Below are 19,048 nucleotides of genomic sequence, written 5' to 3'. Positions count from 1 at the left end.
TTTTTACATTTTTCAAAGTTCACATTAGTGGTAGCATATAATATTTCTCTTTTTGTACCTGGCTTATTTAGCTCAGCATTATGTCTTCAAGGTTCATCCATGGTGTCATATGTTTCACGACATTGTTCCTTCTTACTGCCATGTAGTATTCCATCGTGTGTATATATCACATTTTATTTATCCACTCATCTGATGAGGGACATTTGGGTTGTTTCCATCTCTTGGCAATTGTGAATAATGCTGCTATGAACATTGGCGTGCAGATATCTGCTTGTGTCACTGCTTTCAGATATTCTGGGCATATACTGAGAAGTGCAATCACTGGATTGAAGGGTAACTCTATATTTAGTTTTCTAAGGAACTGCCAGACTGACTTCCAGAGTGGCTGAACCATTATACAGTCCCACCAACAATGAATAAGAGTTCCAATTTCTCCACATCCCCTCCAGCATTTGTAGTTTCCTGTTTGTTTAATGGCAGCCATTCTAATTGGTGTGAGATGGTATCTCATTGTGGTCTTAATTTGCATCTCTCTAATAGCTAGTGAAGCTGAACATTTTTTCATGTGTTTCTTGGCCATTTGTATTTCCTCTTCAGAGAACTGTCTTTTCATATCTTCTGCCCATTTTATAATTGGCCTGTCTGTACTATGGTCATTGAGTTGTAGGATTTCTTTATATATGCAAGATATCAGTCTTTTGTCAGATACATGGTTTCCAAAAATTTTTTCCCATTGAGTTGGTTGCCTCTTTACCTTTTTGAGAAATTCCTTTGAGGTACAGAAACTTCTAAGCTTGAGGAGTTCCCATTTATCTATTTTCTCTTTTGTTGCTTGTGCTTTGGGTGTAAAGTCTAGGAAGTGGCCACCTAATAGAAGGTCTTGAAGATGTTTTCCTACATTATCTTCCAGGAGTTTTATGGTGCTTTCTTTTATACTGAGATCTTTGGTCCATTTTGAGTTAATTTTTGTGTAGGGTGTGAGGTAGGGGTCCTCTTTCATTCTTTTGGATATGGATATCCAAGTCTCCCAGCCCCATTTTTTGAAAAGACCATTATGACCCAGTTCAGTGACTTTGGGGGCCGTATCAAAGATCAGTCGGCCATAGGTCTGGGGGTCTATCTCCGAATTCTCAATTTGATTCCATTGATCTATATGTCTATCTTTGTGGCAGTACCATGCTGTTTTGACAACTGTGGCTTTATAATAAGCTTCAAAGTCAAGGAGTGTAAGTCCTCCCACTTGGTTTTTCTTTTTTAGAGTGTCTTTAGCAATCCGAGGTATCTTCCCTTTCCAAATAAATTTAATAACTAGCTTTTCCAAGTCTGCAAAGTAGGTTGATGGAATTTTGATTGGGATTGCATTGAATCTGTAGATGAGTTTGGGTAGAATTGACATCTTAATGACATTTAGCCCTCCTATCCATGGACATGGAATATTTTTCCATCTTTCAAGGTCCCCTTCTATTTCTTTTAATAGAGTTATGTAGTTTTCTTTGTATAGGTCTTTTACATCTTTGGTTAAGTTTATTCCTAGGTACTTGATTTTTTTTAGTTGCTATTGAAAATGGTATCTTTTTCTTGAGTGTCTCTTCAGTTTGTTCATTTCTAGCATATAGAAACATTACTGACTTGTGTGCATTAATCTTGTATCCTGCTACTTTGCTAAATTTGTTTATTAGCTCTAGTAGCTGTATCGTTGATTTCTCAGGGTTTTCCAGATATAAGATCATATCATCTGCAAACAATGACAGTTTTACTTCTTCCTTTCCAATTTGGATGCCTTTTATTTCTTTGTCTTGCCAGATTGCCCTGACTAGCACTTCCAGCACAATGTTGAATAACAGTGGTGATAGCGGGCATCCTTAACTTGTTCCTGATCTTAGGGGGAAGGCTTTCAGTCTCTCACAATTGAGTAGTATGCTGGCTGTGGGTTTTTCATATATGCTCTTTATCATATTGAGGAAGTTTCCTTCAATTCCTACCTTTTGAAGTGTTTTTATCAAAAAGGGATGTTGGACTTTGTCGAATGCTTTTTCAGCATCTATTGAGATGATCATTTGATTTTTCCCTTTTGATTTGTTAATGTGTTGTAATACATTGATTGATTTTCTTATGTTGAACCATCCAGGCATGCCTGGAATGAACCCCACTTGGTCATGGTGTATGATTTTTTTAATATGTCTTGGATTTGATTTGCAAGTATTTTGTTGAGGATTTTTGCATCTATATTCATTAGGGAGATTGGGCCAGTAGTTTTCCTTTTTTGTAGCATCTTTGCCTGGTTTTGGTATTAGATTGATGTTAGCTTCATAAAATGAGTTAGGTAGTGTTCCATTGTCTTCGATGTTTTGAAAGAGTTTAAGTAAGATTGGTGTCAGTTCTTTCTGGAACGTTTGGTAGAATTCTCCTGTGAAGCCATCTGGCCCTGGGCATTTATTTGTGGGAAGCTTTTTGATGACTGATTGGATGTCTTTGCTTGTGATTGGTTGGTTGAGATCTTCTGTTTCTTCTCTGGTCAGTCTAGGTTGTTCATATGTTTCTAGGAAATTGTCCATTTCCTCTACATTATCCAGTTTGTTGCCATACACTTGTTCATAGTACCCTCTTTTAATTTTTTTAATTTCCTTGGGATCTGCAGTAATGTCACCTTTCTCATTCATTATTTTGCTTATATGGGTCTTCTCTCTTTTTGATTTTGTCAGTCTAGCTAGGGGCTTGTCAATCTTGTTGATCTTCTCAAAGAACCAACTTTTGGTGTTATTTATCCTCTCTGTTTTTATTTGTTCTCTATGTCATTTATTTCGGCTTTAATACTTGTTATTTATTTTCTTCTACTTGGTTTAGATTGGTTTGCTGTTCATTTTCGAGCTTTTTCAGTTGATCCATTTGTTCTTTGATTTTGGCTCTTTCTTCCTTTTTAATATATGTGTTTAGTGCTATAAATTTCCCCCTCAGTACCGCTTTTGCTGCATCCCATAGGTTTTCGTATGTTGTGTTCTCATTTTCATTCGTCTCTATATATTTAGCAATTTCTCTTGCTATTTCTTCTTTAACCCACTGATTGTTTAGGAGTGTGTTGTTTAACCTCCAGGTATTTGTGAATTTTCTAAGTCTCTGATGGTTATTGACTTCTAATTGTATTCCATTGTGGTCAGAGAATGTGCTTTGAATAATTTCAATCTTTTTAAATTTATTGAGGCTTGTTTTATGTCCCAGCATATGGTCTATTCTGGAGAAAGTCCCATGAGCACTAAAGAAGTATGTGTATCCTGGTGATTTGGGATGTAATGTTGTATATATGTGTATTAAATCCAATTCATTTATCAGATTGTTTGGGTTTTCAATTTCCTTATTGGTCTTCTGTCTTCTTGATCTATCTGTAGGAGAGAGTGATATGTTGAAGTCTCCCACAATTATTGTGGAAACATCAATTGCTTCCTTTAGTTTTGCCAGTGTTTCTCTCATGTATTTTGTGGCTCCTTGATTGGGTGCATAAACATTTATGATGGTTATTTCTTCTTGTTGAATTGCCCCTTTTATTAGTATGTAGTGACCTTCTTTGTCTCTCAAAATATCCCTGCATTTAAAGTCTATTTTATCTGAGATTAATATTGCTATACCTGCTTCTTTTGGCTGTAGCTGGCATGAATATTTTTTTTTCCATCCTTTCACTTTCAATTTCTTTGTGTCCCTGTGTCTAAGATGAGTCTCTTGTATGCAGCATATTGATGGTTCATTTTTTTTTGATCCATTCTGCAAATCTATACCTTTTAATTGGTGAGTTTAATCCATTTACATTCAACATTATAAGCAGGAAGGCGTTTCTTGAATCAGCCATCTTATCCTTTGGTTTATGTTTGTCATATATATTTTTCCCTCTCTCTATTAATATCCTTTAATGTACCCATACCAAATCTCTTTAATCTGAACCTTTCTCCATGTCTCTCTCTCCTTTCTTTGTTTCTTTGTTTCTTTGTCCCTTTAGTATCTCCAGTAGGGCAGGCCCCTTGTTAGCAAATTCTCTCAGCATTTGTTTGTCTGTGAAAAATTTAAGCTCTCCCTCAAATTTGAAGGAGAGCTTTGCTGGATAAAGTATTCTTGGTTTGGAAATTTTTCTCACTCAGAATATTAATATGTCATGCCACTGCCTTCTCGCCTCCATGGTGGCTGCTGAGTAGCCACTAAGTCTTATGCTGTTTCCTTTGTATGTGGTGAATTGCTTTTCTCTTGCTGCTTTCAGAACTTGCTCCTTCTCTTCCGTATTTGACAGTGTGATCAGAATATGTCTCAGAGTGGGTTATTTGGATTTATTCTATTTGGAGTTCGCTGGGGTTTATTGATTTGTGTATTTATGTTGTTTAGAAGATTTGGAAGTTTTCCCCAACAATTTCTTTGAATACTCTTCCTAGACCTTTACCCTTTTCTTCTCCGTCTGGAACACCAATGAGTCTTGTATTTGGACCTTTTATATTATCTATCAAATCCCTGAGATCCATTTTGATTTTTTTAATTTTTTCCCCATTCTTTCTTTTGTGCTTTCATTTTCCATTCTGTCATCTTCCAGGTTACTGATTCGTTGTTCAACTTCCTCTATTCTTGTATTATGAGTATCCAGAATCTTTTTAATTTGGTCAACAGTTTCTTTAATTTCCATAAGATCATCTATTTTTTTATTTAGTTTTGCAATGTCTTCTTTATGCTCTTCTAGGGTCTTCTTGATGTCCTTTATATCCTGTTCCATGCTCTTCTTGATGTCCTTTATATCCCGTGCCATGGTCTCATCGTTCATCTTTAGTTCTTTAATTAGTTGCTCTAAGTACTGTATTCTTCTGATCTTTGATTTGGGTGCTTGGGCTTGGGTTATCCATATCTTCTGGTTTTTTCATATGCTTTAAATTTTCTGTTGTTTTTGGCCTCTTGGCATTTGCTTAACTTGGTAGGGTTCTTTTAGGATTTGTAGATCAATTGAAATCCTTATCTCTAATTTGTCAGGTCTACAGCTTCGTGGAGTACACTTTCTGTGACTAACCAGCAGGTGGCGGTCTGCGAGCCACCTGTTCCCCTCAGCCAGTTCTCCCTTGCTTTGCCTCTGTGGTGAGTAGGGGAGTAAGTCTTGTGGGGTCCAGTTGGTGTACCATGCTTACGTGTGTAGTTGGTGTTGCCCCGCCCTGTATAAGGGGCATGTGTCTAGGCAGTCACGGAGGGGGGCGGCTCTAACAACCAAATCTCCCTGGTGTTCCTGGAGTTTTAAAGCTGCTGCAATAGTCTAATCCTTCAGTTCAGTCCTGCCAGAGTTTGTCTCTGCCGCTGACCCACAAGTCCTTGGTTTTGGTGTGTGGCCCCTGAGACTTGTGAGTGGGTCCCTCTTCCAGGTCTTGCACCCCCTGGTCCTCTGTTGAGGGATGACTGTGCTATGTCACAGGTGAGTGCCGTCCCCCCAGGGTGGTTCTGGGCTGCCAGTCTGTGTAGGGAGGCTCCCAGTCTGCTGAAATGATGTCTGAATGGGGCTTGTTAATTCCCCACTGCTCCACCTTCCCAAGTCTGGGACAACAGCTGAGGGTGCAGGGAAGGCTAATATCCACGCCCAATTTTGTGGTGTATGCGTGTTATTTGAAGCACTTCCGTCACACTCAGTTGTCTGGGGCAGCTCTGGGCTATGGGGCCGGTGACGGTCAGGAGTGTTTCCTGTCCACCAGGATGATGGCTGTGAGAGGATGCCCTCCTTTTCTTGGGAAGTTGTGGTGTTTAGTGAATTTTTCTCAGCCACTGGATTATTGCCTTTTGTCTCAGAGCTCTCAGTTCTGCTCTTGTCTTGACCTGCCCAAATTGCAAGTCTTTGAGGCTTTCTGTATTGGGCTTCTTAGAGTAATTGTTTTAGAAAATGAAAAAAGATAAAAAAAAAAAAGAAAAAAAAAAAAGGGGGCCCTCCCAGCAGATCTAATGTGTTATTGAAATGCTAAGAGACAAAGCAATTAGGGCTATTAAGGAAAGATCCAGGGGGCAGAGAGTTCAGTTTTCTTTGGGTTTTGCAAATGAGCCTGTGGGGCCTGAGCTCTGCCCTTCCCCTTTCTATGTTCACCAGAACTCCAAAAAGGCAATCCACTTTATTTTTGGTTTGTCTTGCTGTTTTTTTGCTATGCCTGTCTCCTCTCTGCTGGGCTGGTTTCTCTCAGATTCTCTGGTGTCTGGTCTCAGTCTATCTATGGTTGGAGTTGGATCAGTAGAATGAGTTTCCGATAAGAGCTGCCACTGCAGAGTTCTCCCTTCTCCTTCCCAGTGCCTACAGCCCCTCATCGCACGGGACTGAGCCTGGCAGGGAGGGGCGTGGGTCCCCTGGCCATAAAAACTTACAGATTTTGCTGATCTCAGCAGTTCAACGTTTCATGAGTGTGTATGAAGTATGCCCAAAGTCAGATTGCTCTGCGGTGTCCAGTCCACTCAGTTCCTGGCTTTCTACCTACTTCCTTGGAGGAGTAACTAAAACATACACCTCACCAATCCACCATCTTGCCCCACCTCTCAAAAATTAATTTTTGAACATTTAATACCACACAAACACAAATACTAAGAGTAAAAATTGAGTGAAGAAGAATAGTTAAAGTAAAAAAGAACACTGGGTGTCTTTTTGTCCCCATTTTTCTACTCATCCATCCATACACAGGCAAAGCAGAGTGTGTTCTATATAGCTTTCTCAATCACATTGTCACCTCTCATAAGTTACATTGTTATATAAGTTGAATTCAAGAAACAAGGGTTCTGGGTTGTAGTTTGATAGTTTAAGGCATTTAGTGCAAGCTATTACCAATTCATTAGAACCTAAAAAGGGATGTCTATGTTGTGCATACTGAGTGCCCACCAGAGTGACCTCTTGTCTCCTTTTGGAATCTCTCTGCCTACTGAAACTTATTTCATTTCCTTTCACATCCCCTTTTTGGTCAAGAAGATGTTCTCCATCCCACAATTCAGGGTATAGATTCTTTCCTGGGAGTCATATTCCACACAGACAGGGAGACTTACTCCCCTGGGTGTCAGATCCCACATAAGGGGGAGGGCAGTGATTTCACCTGCCAAGTTGGCTTAACTAGAGAGAGAGGGTCCACATCAGAGCTACAAGAGGCATTCAGGAAGAGACACTTAGGCACAATTTTAGGTAGGTGTAGCCTCTCCTTTGCAGCAAAAGTCTTCCCAAGTGCAGTTCTGTGGTAGAGAGCTCAGCTCATCAAACAACCAGTCCCCTATGTCTTTGAGCATATCAGCAACCATCGAGGTGGGGAAGACTAACTCACCATCACTCTCCAACAGCACTTCAGAGTGGCTCTGCATATTTTGTCACAGTTTGTTTTTAATTAATCTTTTCATTAAAATTACTATTAACTATATAAAATTTTTTAAAAAACCTACAATAAAAAAAGATTTCAAACAAACCATAAAAAGCAGTAAGAAAAAGACAACTAACCTGAGATAACTACTTTACTTCCACAATAGTTACTACTCTAACCCAAGAAAATAACATAGTATAGCAAAATCTCTATGAACTTGTTCCCACCATACCTACCAGAAATTAACAAACCATAGTCATAACTGGGCATTTCCAGAATGTGAAATTTACCCATGAAAGCTTATCTGTTCTTATTTGGTTATCCTTCCCCCTTTATTAATTGCTCTCTATCACCAGTTCCCCTACATTCTATATTTTAAACCATTTATTTTACATACTTTAGTGTTCCCATTACTGATAGCATATGATATTTCTCTTTTTATACTTGCCTTATTTTGTTCAGCATTATGTCTTCAAGGTTCATCTCTGTTGTCATACATTTCATGGCATCATTACGTCTTACGGCTACACAGTATTCCACCATGTGTATATACCCACATTTTATTTATCCACTCATCTATTGAATGACATTTGGGTTCTTTCCATCTCTTGGCAATTGTGAATAATGCTGTTATGAACATTGGCAAGCAGATATCTGCTCATGTAATGCTTTCAGATCATCCGGATATTACCAAGAAGTGCAATTGTTGGATCAAAGGGAAACTCTATGTCTTAGTTCTCTAACAAACACTGCCAGACTGTCTTATCCGGAGTGGCTAAAACATTATACAGTCCCACAAACAACGAATCAGTGTTCCAATTTCTCCACATCCTCTCCAGCATTTGTAGTTTCCTATTGTTTAGTGGCAGCCATTCTAATTGGTGTGAGATCATATCTCGTTGTGTTAATTTCCATCTCTCTAATAGCTAGTGAAGCTGAATATTTTTTCATGCTTTCTTGGCCATTTGTATTTCCTCTTCAGAGAACTGTCTTTTCATATCTTTTACCCATTTTATAATTGGGCTGCCTTGTACTATTATTATTGAATTTTAGGATTCTTTATATATGCAAATATCAGTCTTTTGTCAGATACATGGTTTCCAAATTATTTTTCCTATGGAGTTGGCTGCCTCTTCAGCTATTTGAAAAATTCTTTTGAGGTACACAAACTTCTAACCTTAAGAAGTTCCCATTATCTATTTTTTCTTTTATTGCTTGTGCTTTTGGTGTAAAGTCTAGGAAGTGGTCACTTAATACAAGATCTTGAAGATGTTTCCCTAGATTATCTTCTAGGAGTTTTATGGTACTGTCTTTTTTTAAATAATTCAATTTTTTAAATAATTCAATTTTACTGAGATATATTCACATACTGTACAGTCATACAAAGCATACAATCAATTGTTCACAGTACCAGCATATAGTTGTGCATCCATCATAAAAATCAATTTTTGAACATTCTCATTACTACACACACAAAAGTAATAAGAATAAACATTACAGTGGAAAAGAACAATTGAATTAAAAATATCACTGGGTGCTTTTTATTTTTGCCCCCATTTTTCCACTCATCCATCCACACATTTGACAAAGGGGTGTGTGAGCCATATGGCCCTCCCAATCACACCATCACTCCTCATAAGCTACATTTTTATACAATCATCTTCAAGATTCAAGGGTTCTGGATTGTAGTTTGCTAGTATCATGTATTACTGCTAGCTATTCCAATTCATTAAACATAAAAAGGGTTGTGTATATCATGCTTAAGAGTGCCCACCAGAGTGATCTCTCTGCTCTTTTGGAATCTCTCAGCCTCTGAAACTTATTTCATTCCATTTCACATCCCCCTTTGTGTCAAGAAGATGTTCTGCATCCCCACAATACAGGGTCCAGATTCCTCCCTGGGAGTCATGTTCCATGGTGCCAGGGGTATTTACACCCCTTGGTGTCAGATCCCACGTGGGAGGGAGGGGTCAGTGATTTCATCTGCCAAGTTGTTTAGCTAGAGAGAGGGGGCCACATCTGAGCAACAAAGAGTCATTCAGGAGGAGACACTTAGGCACAATTATAAGCATGACTAGCCTCTCCTTTGCAGTAACAGTCTTCCCAAGGGCAAGCCACATGATCGAGGGCTCATCCAATCAAACCCACCAGTCCCCAATATATGTAAGCACAACAGTAACCATCAAGGTGGGGAAGTCCAACACCCTATGCATTGTCCCACAGCAATATTCATGTTAGTGGTAGTATACAATATTTCTCTTTTTGTGCCTGGCTTATTTTGCTCAGCATTATGTCTTCAAGGTTCATCCATGTTGTCATATGATTCATGACATCATTACTTCTTACTGCTGCATAGTATTCCATCGTGTGTATATACATTTTGTTTATCCACTCATCTGTTGAAGGACTTTTGGGTTGTTTCCATCTCTTGGCAATTGTGAATAATGCTGCTATGAACATTTGCATGCAGATATCTCTTCATGTCACTGCTTTCAGATCTTTCAGGTATATACCAAGAAGTGCAATTGCTGGATCAAAGGGTAACTATATGTTTAGTTTTCTAAGGAACTTCCAGACTGTCTTCCAGAGTGGCTGAACCATTATACAGCCCCACCAATAATGAATAAGTATTCCAATTTCTCCACATCCTAGCCAGCATTTGTAGTTTCCTGTTTGTTTCATGGCAGCCATTCTAATTGGTGTGAGATGGTATCTCATTGTGGTCTTGATTTGCATCTCCCTAATAGCTAGTGAAGCTGAACATTTTTTCATGTGTTTCTTGGCCATTTGTATTTCCTCGTCACAGAACTGTCTTTTCATATCTTTTGCTCATTTGATTGGGCTGTTTGTGTTATTGTCATTGAGTTGTAGGATTTCTTTATATATGCAAAATATCAGTCTTTTTTCAGACACATGGGTTCCAAAATTTTTTGCATTGACTTGGCTGCCTCTTCACCTTTCTGACACATTTCTTTGAGGTATAGATTGATCTAAGCTTGAGGAGATCCCATTTATCTATTTTTCCTTTTGTTGCTTGTGCTTTCTGTGTAAGGTCTAGGAAGTGACTTCCTAATACAAGTTCTTGAAGATGTCTCCCTGCATCATCTTCTAGGAGTTTTATGGTATTGTCTTTTATGTTGAGGTCTTTGATCCACTTTGAGTTATTTTTTTTAGGGTGTGAGGTACAGGTCCCCTTTCATTACTTGGATATGGACATCCAACTCTCCTGGCCCCATTTGTTGAAAAGACTGTTATGTTCCAGTTCAGTGGCTTTGGGGCCCTTATCAATGATCAGTCAGCTGTAGATCTGGGGATCTATCTCTGAATTCTCAATTTGATTCCCTTGATCAATATATCTATCTTTGTGTCTGTTTTGACTACTGTGGCTTTGAAATAAGTTTCAAAGTTAGGGAGTATAAGTCCTCCCACTTTGTTTTCATTTTTACAGTGTTTTTGGCAATTTGAAGCATCTTCCCTTTCCAAATTAATTTGATAACTAGCTTTTCCAAGTCTGCAAAGTAGATTGCTGGAATTTTGATTGGGATTGCATTGAATCTGCAGATGAGTTTGGGTAGAATTGACATCTTAATGCCATTTAGCCCTCCTATCCATGAATATGGAATATTTTACATCTTTTAAAGTCCCTTTCTATTTCTTTAGACTTATGTAGTTTCCTTGTATAGGTCTTTTACATTTTTGGTTAAGTTTATTCCTAGGTACTTGCTTGTTTAGTTGCTGTTTAAAATGTTATCTTTATCTTGAGTGTCTCTTCACTTTGTTCATTTCTAGCATATAGAAACATTACTGACATATATGCATTAATCTTGTATTCTGCTGCTTTTCTAAATTTGTTTTCTAAATTTGTTTGCTAGCTCTGGTAGCTGTATTGTCAAATTCTCAGGGTTTTCCAGATGTAAGATCAAATCCTCTGCAAATAATGACAGTTTTACTTCTTCCTTTCCAATTTACTTGCATTTTATGTCTTTGCCTTTCTGTATTGCCCTGGCCAGCACTTCTAGCACAATCTTGAATAACAGTGGTGACAGTGGGCATGTTTGTCTTGTTCCTGATCTTAGAGGGAAGGATTTCTGTCTCATCATTGAATACTATGCTGGCTGTGTGTTTTTCATGTATGTTCTTTATCTTGTTGAGGAAGTTTCTTTCAATCCTTACCTTTTAAAGTGTTGTTATCTAAAAGGGATGTTGGATTTTGTCGAACGTTTTTCAGCATCTATTGAGATGATCATTTGATTTTTCTCTTTTGACTTGTTAATGTGTTGTAATACATTGATTGATTTACTTATGTTGACCCATCCCTGCATGCCTGGAATGAATGCCACTTCATCATGGTGTATTATTCTTTAATATGTTTTTGGATTTGATTTGCAATTATTTCATTGTGAATTTTTGCATCTATACTCATGAGGGAGATAGTCCTGTAGTTTTCCTTTTTTTGTAGCATCTTTCCTGGTTTTGGAATTAGATTGATGTTAGCTTCATAATATGTGTTAGGTAGTATTCCATTTTCTTAGATGTTTTGAAAGAATTTAAGTAAGATTGGTGTCAGTTATTTTTGGAAGGTGTGGTAGAATTCCCCTGTGAAGCCATCTGGCCCTGGGCATTTATTTGTGGGAAGTTTTTTGATGACTCATTGGATCTCTTTGCTTGTGATTAGTTGGATGAGGTCTTCTATTTCTTCTCTGGTTGGTCTAGGTTGTTCATAGATTTCTAGGAAATTGTCCATTTCCTCTACATTATCCAGTTTGTTCACTTACAGTTGTTCATAGTATCCTCTTATAATTTTCTTTTATTTCTTTGGGATCTTCTCTAATATCACCTTTCTCATGCATTATTTTGTTTATATGGGTCTTTTCCCTTTTTGATTTTGTCAGTCTAGCTCAGAGCTTCTCAATCTTGTTCACCTTCTCAAAGAACCAAATTTTGGTGTTATTTACTCACTCTGTTGTTTTTCTCTTCTTTCCTAAAGTCTTTTTTTTTTTTTTTGCTGTTTTTCCAGTCCTATCTCCTCTCTGCTGGCCTGACTGCTCCAGATTCTCTGGTGTCTGTTCTCAGTCTATCAATGTTTGGAGTTTTTGATCAGCACTCTGGGTTTTCAATCAGAGCTGCATCTGTAATTCTCCCTCCTGGTGCCCAGCACTACTGACCCCTCCTCCCATGGGACTGAGCCTGGAAGGGAGGGGTACAGGCACCCTGACCAAGAGAACTTACAGATTTCACTGATCTCAGCTGTTCCACACATTCATGAGTGTTGTATGAAGTATGTGCAAAGTCAAATTGCTCTGCTGTGTCCTTTCCATGCAGTTCCTGGTTTTCTACCTACTGCCCTGGAAGAGTAACCAGAACACACACCTCACCAATCCACCATCTTACCCTGCCATCCTATTGTATTTTTTAAATTCTATATTTCATTTATCTCTTCTCTAATCTTTATTTCTTTCCTTCTGCTTGCTTTGGGTTTAGTTTACTCTTCTTTTTCTAGTGGCTTCCATTTTTTGGGGAGCTTAGACCTGTATTTTTTGTTTGCTTTTATGCAATTTTAATGAGATATATTCACTTACCATAATGTGTCAGTTTGAATGTATTATGTCCCCCCAAACACCATTATCTTTGATGTAATCTTGTGTGGACAGACCTATCAGAATTAATTAGATTGTAATTCTTTGAGTGTTTCCATGGAGATGTGCCCACCCAACTGTGGGTGATGACTCTGATTGGATAATTTCCATTGATGTGTTATTCCACCCATTCAGGGTAGGTCTAAATTAAATCACTGGAACCATATAAATGAGCTGGCAAACTGGAGGAACTCAGTGCAGCTGTGAGTGACATGTTGGAGAGGAGCTACAGCCAAGAGGAACACTGAAGAAAGCACAGGAGCTGAAGATGAGAGAGAGTTTGAGGATGGCCCTAGAAAGCAGACTTTTGTTCTGGAGAAGCTAAGAGAGAACAAATGCCCCAAGAGCAACTGAGAGTGACATTTTGGGGAACTGAAGCCTAGAGAGGAATGTCCTGGCAGAAAGCCATTTTGAACCCAGAACCTTGGAGCAGACATTAGCCACCTGCCTTCCCAGCTAACAGAGGTTTTCTGGACACCATTGGCCATCCTCCAGTGAAGGTAACCTATTGCTGATGTGCTACCTTGGACACTTTATGGACTTAAGACTGTAACTGTGTAAGCAAATAACCACCCCCTCCCTTTTATAAAAGCCAATCCATTTCTGGTGTTTTGCATTCCAGCAACATTAGCAAACTAGAACAGATTTTGGTACCAGAGAAGTGGGTTGTTTGTGCTCTGTGTTTGCAAATATCAAATGTGTTAAAAATGGCTTTTTAAATACATAAGGGAAAGATTCTGGAAGAATTGTGAGGAGCTTGATAGAAAAGGCCTAAATTGCTTTGAAGAGACTGTGGAAATATGGACTCTAAAGATACTTCTGACGAGGACTTGAACAGAAATGATGAATCTGTTGTTGCAAACTGGAAGAAAGGTAATTCTTGTTTTAAAGTGGCAGAAAATTTGGCAAAATTGAGTCCATGGAAGGAAGAATTTGAAAGCAACAACCTGGAATACTTAGCTGAGGAGATCTCCAAACTACATGTGGAGGATGTAGCCTGGCTTCTCCTTGCAGCTTATAGTAAAATGTGAGTGGAGAGAGATAAACTTAGAACTGAGCTCTTGGTTTTAAAGAAACCAGAAGCTGACAGCTTGGAAAATTATGAACTTCCAGCAGGTGGAATCCCAGAAGCTACAGCCAACGTGAGGATGTAACCAAACATGGAACCCAGCCACCATTTCAGTACAAGCCAAGATTGGAAAAGGAGTTAAGCAGAAAGACTTTTGTGGAAAGTCCTATTGTCTGACGGCTTTGACCCCTGTCTGCTTCATGTGAAGCAAGCAGAAGTTTTGTGAGATCTCTACAGACAGAGCCATTGCCAGTCTGGACTGGAGAAGACAGACAAGGAATAAATTGAAAGAAAAATTTCTTCAAAGACAGAGCCAAGGAGGTTGAGGTCTGGAGTCAAGAGGTCTTGGGCTGGGAGAGCAGAGCAGCCCACACACATAGAAAGGGTGAGTTTGCCCTGGTGGTCAAGGGCAGGCCTTCTGCCTCAATGCTCAGGAAGTGTTCTGACACCCAAAGCCCCAAAGAGGGTGGAACACATTCCCAGGAACTGGGGAGAGCCTGGCCACCACCACACTGTTCTGAAGGCATTGAGCATGTGTCCCAGAGATGGAAGGGAATACTGGTGCTGTCCTGATGTTTGAGGAGGGTGGGGCCTAGAAGGTGGTTTCCCCATGTGTGGATATGTTGGAGCACTCACCCAAGCATTTGGAGAGGAAAGAGCTGATAAAAAAGCCCTTAGGATGGGTTAGACTCACACTCTCTCAAGCCCCAAGCATGCAACATCATCTGTTAATGACTCTCAGACTTTGAAATCTAATGGAGTTTGTCCTGTGTGTTTTAGGAACTGTTTTGAACCTGTTAACCCTGTTTTCCTTACTTTTTCTCCTTATGGCAATGGGAATGTTTATTCTATGAATTTCCCTCCTTTGTATTTCAGAAGTTCATAATTTGTTCTAAGTTCACAGTCCACAGCTAATGGAAAATTATACCTTAGGACTGACCACACCTATAATGGATTTTGATGGGATCTTGTACTTAACTATTGTTACTGAAATGATTTAAGTTTCTGTGATATTGTTGTGGGTTGAATGTACTCTGTATATGGAAAGATAATGTCATTTGGGGTCCAGGGGATGGACTGTGCCAGTTTGAATGTATTATGACCCCCCAAATGCCATTATCTTTGATGTAATCTTGTGTGGGCAGACCTATCAGTGTTAATTAGATTTTAATTCTTTGAATGTTTCCATGGAGATGTGCCCCACCCAACTGTGGGTGATATCTCTGATTGAATAATTATGATGGAGGTGTTACCCCACCCATTCAGGGTGGGTCAAAATTAAATCACTGAAGCCATATAAATGAGCTGACAAACAGAAAGAATTCAGTGCAGCTGTGAGTGACATTTTGAAGAGGAGCTACAGCCAAGAGGGACACTTTGAAGAAAGCACAGGAGCTGAAGATGAGAGATAGTTTGAAGATGGCCATTGAAAGCAGACTTTTGCTCCAGAGAAGCTGAGAGGACAAATGCCCCAAGAGCCACTGAGAGTGACATTTTAAGGAACTGCAGCCTAGAGAGGAACATCCTAGCAGAAAGCCATTTTGAACCCAGAACTTTGGAGCAGATGTCAGCCATGTGCCTTCCCAGCTAATGGAGGTTTTCTGGACACCATTGGCCATCCTCCAGTGAAGGTACCTGATTGCTGATGTGTTACCTTTGACATTTTATGGTCTTAAGACTGTAACTGTGTAACCAAATAAACCCCTCTTTTATAAAAGCCAATCCATCTCTGGTGTTTTGCCTTCCAGCAGCATTAGCAAACTAGAACACATACCAACATCCAAAGTGCATAAACAATTGTTCACAAAATCATCGTATAGTTGTGCATTCAACAAAATCACTTCCTGAATATTTTTGTGACACCAATAAATAAATAAAAGTAAGAATAAAAATAAAAGTAAAAGAGAAAGGAACACCCCAAACCACCCATCTCCCAACTGCTGATTCTTCCTTTACTTTTTGTCCCCATTTTTCTACTCATGTGTCTATACACTGAATAAAGTGTAAGTCACAAGGTTTTCATGATCACATGATCACATCATATAAGCTGTAGAGTTATACAATCATCTTCAAGAATCAAGGCTACTGGACTTCAGTTCACCATTTTTGAGTATTTCCTTCCAGCTAGTCTAATATAATGAAAACTTGAAATGGATATATATATATATGCAGAATGTCTTCTCTACTCCAATTGAAATCTCTTAGCCACTGAAACTTTTTGTTTTATTTCTCTTCCCCCTTTTGGTCAAAAGGCTTTCTCAATCTCATGTTGGTGGGTCCAGGCTCATCCCCAGGAGTTATATCCCATATGGCCAGGGAGATTTAACCCCAGGGACTCATGTCCAATGTAGGGGGGGAAGGCAGACAGTCCACCTACTGAATTGGCTTAGAGAGAGAGGCCTCATCTGAGCAACAAAAGAAGGTCTCTGGGCATGATTCTTAGGCACAATTAGAAGTAGGCTTAGCGTCTCCTTTGTGATAAGAAGCTTCATAACCAAGATCAAGGGCTTGGCCTACTAAACTTGTAGTGCCCAATCTTGTGAGAATATCAGTATTTCCCCAGTTGGAACATTTAATACTTCTACATTTTCCCCAGTCCCTCAAGTGGGCTTTGCACATACTTTTTATTTTCTGCCCAAATTCCTCTGGGATTTATTGAGACTCCATGAACACATAAAAACAAGGTCTCGCTTCCTATTCAAGGTTCCATGTAATTATGATGTTTGAATAAACTGACCATACAAGTTAAATTACATAGCATGCTACAGAAAATATAGATTTTGAAATAAAAATGCATCTCTTCTTTTGGTCTCACAGAGATGTTGAGCTTTTAAAACAGTCAGTATCATGCTTTACCCTTTAGTCTTATTTACCTTAGCCTGCCCAAATCCATTTAACTCATATCTCTGATTGAAATCTGATCTCTTTTTGAGCTTTTTTGCATTTGTTATTGGTTAATACTGGCATTTGTAACTACCAAAGTCTGGCTCTGAATTTCAGGTGTCACATGATACCTGAAGTTCCAGAGACCAACCAGCTCGTACACAAACAGCTCAGCATACCAGAATTTAGATATAGCTGTTAAATCTAATAAATAGATGTGATTATGGTAAGAGCTTACAATCTAGGAACCTTTATAATAAGCTTTCCCCAAACAACCTGTATTCTCTGATTCACTTGTCAGAGTTTACACATTAGAGTAATACATATTACTGAGCCATTATAATGTTTGTCTTTTTCCTTCTGGCTTATTTCACTCAACATGCTCTTCTCAAGGCTCAGTTATTTCCAGACCTCAGAACTTGATTCCTTCTTGCTGCCCATCATTACTCCATGGTATGTATACACAAAAGTTCACCATTCCATTTATCAGTTGATATACTGTTGGCCATCTCCTTCCACTGAAAATTGTGAATAATGCTGCCATAACATCAGTGTGCAAATTTCCATTTATACCCCTGCTCTTCTTTCTTCCATGTATAATCCCAATAAAAGGGTTGCAGGTCTTATGGCATCCCCATACTTATCTGATTGTTGAACCACCACACTGCCTGCCAGATGGGCTGCAGCATTCTACATCCCCACTAACAATGAATAGGTAATCCCATATTCCACATTTTATCCAGCTCTTGTATCCTTCCATTTATGTTTTAAACAGTTTTATTCATGCAACATATAATCCATCCTACATAAACAATCAGTGATCCCTGGTATAATCTCATAGTTTTACATTCACAACCACAATCTATACGAGGACTTTTCCATTTCTTCCCCAAAGAAAAAGGAAGAGGAGGAAAAAATGAAGAAGAAAAAATAAAAAACAAAATAAAATAAAATACAATGAAAAAGTCAGACCTCAACAACGGCACCAAGAATCCCATTGCACTCCCTTATGTCTCCCTCTTCTAGACATTTAGCTTTGGCATATTGCTTTTCTTACAGTTATTGGAAACATTTTATAGTGTTACTGTTAACTATAGACTCTAGTTTGCATTGTCTGTATTTTTGCTCTATACCATCCAGTTTTCATCACCTTGCAATGTTGATATTTGTTTTTTCTCTCTTATTTAAAAACATTCTATATTTGATTATTTAATCACCATATTTGACCACTCTAGGCTTTGTTATGTTTTACAATCCCAGTCTTTATCTTCTATCTTTCATTCTGTTGTGTTATATGTCCTTGGCTTTTCTATTTCAACGGTACTCACACTTATCTTCAGAGTTCTTACAGTTCTGTGCTATCATTACACAATATTGTGCTATCCATTTCTGAATCTATACAATCAATCCTGTTGAACAGTTTGTCCTTTTGTTCCTGGCTAATTTCACTCATTGTAATGTCTGCTGTCCACCATTTTGTCTTTTGGATTTTCTAGGTCATATTTTATTTTATTCCTCTTTCTCTCTTTTCACCCTTAGTTATAGTCTTCACTTCTATACTTTTCTCCAAACTTCTCTCTCCTGTCTTTTCCTGTCTGCCTGTGGTGCTACCTTTAGTATTTCTTGTACATCAGATCTCTTGTTCACAAAATTTCTCAGTGTCTGTTTGTCTGAAAATATTATAAACTCTCCCTCATTTTTGAAGGACAGTTTTGCTGGATACAGATTTCATGGTTGGCAGTTTTTCTTTTTCAGGATCTTAAATATATGATAACACTACCTTCTTGCCTCCATGGTTTCTACAGAGAAATCTGCACATAGTCTTATTGATCTTCCCTTGTATGTGATGAATCATTTTCCCCTGCTGCTTTCAGAATTCTCTGTCTTTGACATTACTTATTTGATTGTTAAGTGTCTTGCTGTTGGTCTATTCAGATCTCTTCTGTCTGGGGTATGCTGCACTTCTTGGATCTGTAATTTCATGTCTTTCATAAGAGATAGGCAATTTTCAATGATTATTTCCTCCACTATTCTTTCTGCCACCTTTCCCTTCTCTTCTCTGTCTGGGACACCCATGACACATATATTTGTGTGCTTCATGTTGTCATTCACTCTCTGAGATACCACTCATATTTTTGCAT

This window comes from Choloepus didactylus, chromosome X (genome assembly GCF_015220235.1).
Source record: "Choloepus didactylus isolate mChoDid1 chromosome X, mChoDid1.pri, whole genome shotgun sequence".
NCBI lineage: Eukaryota > Metazoa > Chordata > Mammalia > Pilosa > Megalonychidae > Choloepus > Choloepus didactylus.
This window is presented reverse-complemented; position numbering follows the sequence as displayed.